Below are 4015 nucleotides of genomic sequence, written 5' to 3'. Positions count from 1 at the left end.
TTATGTGTCTGGCCATTATACGTAGGTCTTTGATCAACTTTGAGTTAATTTTTTGTATTAGATGTTAGAGGGGGTCATCTTTCATTCTTTTGGATATGGATATTGAATTCTCCCAGAACCATTTGTTTGAAAACCCTGCTCTGTCCCAGTTGGGTTGACTTGGCAGCCTTGTTAAAAATCAGTTGATCAGATATGTGAGGGTCTATTTCTGAACACTCAATTCATTTCTATTGGACAATATGTCAATCTTTATGCCAGTTCCATGTTGTATTTATCACTGTAAGCTTGGCAATATGCTTTAAAGTTTGTAAGAGTCCTCTAAATTCATTCTTCTTTTTCAAGATGGTTTTAACTATTCAGGGCCTTTTACAATTCCAAATAAATTTGAAAATTGGCTTTTCCTAATCTGCAAAGTAGACTGTTGGAATTTTGATTAGGATTGCATTGAATCCACAAATCATCTCAGATAGAATTGACATAATAACATCAATTATTCCAATTATTTAAGTCTTCTTTAATTTCACTTAGCAATGTTTTGACATTTTCTGAATACAGGTCCTTTACATCATGGGTTAAGTTTATAACTAGATATTTGATTCTTTTAGATGCTATTGTAAATGGAATTATTTTCCTGCTTTCCTCCTCAGATTGCTCATTACTAGTGATAGAAGCCTTGCTGATTTTTGCTTGTTGAACTTGTATCCTGTCACTTTGATGAACTCATTTATTAGCTCTAGCAGATTTGCTGTATGTTTTAGGACATTCCAGGTATAGGATCATAGTATCTGAAAATAGTGAAAGTTTTACTTCTTCCTTTCCATTTGGTATGCCTTTTTTTCTTGCTAATTGCTCTAGCTAGTACTTTTAGCACAATATTGAATAAGACTAGTGACTGTGGACATACTTGTCTTTTTCCCAATCCTAATGGGATAGGTTTCTGTCTTTCACCATTGAATATGATGTTAGCAGTGGGTTTTCATATATGCCCTTTATTATCTTGAGGGAGTTTCCTTCTATTATCAAGAAAGGATGCTGGATTTTACCAAACATCTTTTCTTCATCAATCAAGATTGTCATGTGGTTTTTCTCCTTCAACTTGTGAATGTGTTATAATACATTAATTGATTTTCTTGTCAAAACACTATTGCAAACCTGGTCATGGTGTATAAATGTTTTAATGTGCTGTTGGATCCAATTTGCAAGTATTTTGTTGAGGATTTTTGCATATATACTCATTACAGAGATTGGTCTGTAATTTTCTTTTCTTGTAGCATCTTTATCTGGCTTTGGTGCATGGGTGATGTTGGCTTCATAGAATGAGTTAAGGTGCACTCCCTCCACTTCAATTTTTTGGAAGATTTGAGCAGGCTTGGTATTAAGTCTTCTTTGAATGATTGGTAGAATTCACCTTTGAATCAACAGCTCCTGCACTTTTCTTTTGGGAGTAATTTTTTATGACTTTCAATCTCGTCCTTGTGATTAGTTTGTTGAGTTCTTCTATAGTCAGTGTAGGCTGCTCACGTGTTCCTAGAAAATTGTCCATTTCATCTTAGTTGTCTAATTTGTTTTTGTACAGCTTTTCATAGTATCCTGTTAAGATCTCTGTTTTTATTATCTCTGTTAGGTCAGTGGTAATGACACTTCTCTCAATTCTGATTTTATTTATTTGCATCTACTTTCTTTTTTCCTTTGTCAGTTTATCTAAGGGTTTGTCAATTTTGTTAATCTTCAAGAACAAAATGTTAGTTTTATTGTCTTTTCATTCTCAAATTCATTTATTTTTGCTCTAATCTTTGTTTTTTTTCCCTTCTATTTGCTTTTGAATTAGTCTGCTGTTCTTTCTCTAGTTCCTTCATGTGTGTAGTTAAGTCTTTAATTTTAGCACTTTCTTCCTCTTTAATGTAGGCATTTAGGGCTATAAATTTCTCTCAGTACTACTTTTGCTGCATCCCATAATGTTTGATATGCTGTGTTCTCATTTTCATTCATCTCAAGATATTTACCGATTTCTCATGCAAATTCTTCTTTGACCTATTGATTGTTTAATAGTCTGTTGTTTAACCTTTGTAAATTTTTGAATTTTCCAGTCCTTTGCCTATTATTGATTTCCAGCTTCATTCCATTTCAAGATCAGAGAATGGGCTTTCTATAACTTCAATCTTTTTAAATCTATTGAGACCTGCTTTATGACCCAAAATATGGTCCATCCTGGAGAATTATGCATGAGCACTTCAGAAGAATGTATAACCTGACGTTTGGGGGTGCATTGTTCTCTATATGTCTGTTAGATCTAGTTCATTTATCAAATTATTGAAGTTCCCTGTTTCCTAATTCACACCCTGTCTAGATGTTTTATCTATTAAAGTGACTGATATATTGAAGTGACTGATATATTGAAGCAACTTGGTCAGGTTTATTAATATTTATCATTGTTATTTCTTCTTGGTGGATTTCCCCTTTTTTTAGTGTATAATGTCCCTTTTGTTTCTTAAAAGGGTTTTGCATTTTGTCTATTTTTCTGGTATTAACATAGCTATTTCAGCTTTTCTTGTTTACAGTTTGCATGGAATACCATTTTCCGGCATTTTAGCTTCAACTTGTTTGTATCCTTGTGTCTATTGTGAGTCTCTTGTAGATAGCATAGAAATGGCATGTGTATATAGGCCATTAGAACTTCCCAACTGTAATGAAAGGCATTGATATCCATGTCCAAGAAGTGCAATGTTATCCAAACTGAATAAATCCAAATACACCTACCCCAAGACACAGATAAAAGCATCAAAAAGTTCTTAATTCCACTCCCCAAGCATGTGCTTTCCTGGCCTTTGCCAAGCTAATGGTGGTCTTCACCCAAAAGCCTTTGGACATTTTCCTGGAAGTGAATTTTCCTGTCTTGTCCAGCAGATGGTGGTTATCTGCAACCTATTGCCCACAGTCCTCAGAATTCAGGCTCTATTTAGCCCTCTGTTGACTCCCTGGCACATGTTGAAACAATGGTTCGGCAGCTCCCATCCAGCAGGTTGAAACCATGCAACCCAGCGGTCTAAATTCACCAGACAGAAGCTGAAACAGTGCTGGACCATGTCCTGCCCTATTCTTGGGAAAGTGGACTTCTGCAGCCAACTCACTATGCAGCTGATGGTGAGATAGACACTTGAGAACCTGTAATTTTGCCACAAGAATGGGTGATGGGCACTAGGAGTTTCTGCTGAGGGAGTTATAATCTCTTACCACAGTTTCTCCATCTGTTCTTCCTGCACTTTTCTGCGTGCTTCACAGTACTTCCCCTCATCTCTGGGGACAAAGAACCATTGTTCTGGACAATTTCTACCTGTCACCTAGCTGTTTCCCAGGGAGAGAATTGAGCACTGCAACTTCCTAAACAGCCATCTTCCTGGAAGTCTGTGCCATGTTCTTTTGATTACTGTCACTTTATAATAAGTTTTATGATGGAGAACTATGAGTCCTTCTTTTGCAAGATGACCTGTCTATTTGATGATCCACCTTTCCATTTCTGCAAAGAAGATTGTTGGGGTTTTGATTGGGGTTGTTTTGAATGTATAGCTATCTTTGGGTAGAATTTACAACTTAATATTTATTGCTTCAATACATGGAAAGAATGTCCCCCCATTTATTTAGGTGTTCTTTGGTTTCTTTTGGCAATGTTTTATAGACTTCTGTCCTTTACATCCTTGGTTACATTTATTCCTAGATACTTGATTCTCTTAGTTATTACTGTAAATATAATTTTTGTCTTAATTTCTTCTTTGGGTTATTCATATTAGTGTATAGAAACGCTATTGAATTGGGGGTTGAGCTTGATACAGCCGCCATGCTTAATTCATTTTCTATCTCTTGGAGATTTTTGTGGAACTTCCAGGATTTTCTGTATATGATGTAAGCTGCAAATAGGGAAAGTTTTCCAATTTAGATGTATTTCATTCTTCTCCTGCCAAATTTATCAGGCTAGAACTTCTCGTGCAATATTTAATAACAGTGTTGTGTCCCCTTTTGT

The sequence above is a fragment of the Choloepus didactylus genome (genome assembly GCF_015220235.1).
Source record: "Choloepus didactylus isolate mChoDid1 chromosome 11 unlocalized genomic scaffold, mChoDid1.pri SUPER_11_unloc4, whole genome shotgun sequence".
Classification (NCBI taxonomy): domain Eukaryota; kingdom Metazoa; phylum Chordata; class Mammalia; order Pilosa; family Megalonychidae; genus Choloepus; species Choloepus didactylus.
Note: the sequence above shows the minus strand (reverse complement) of the source record.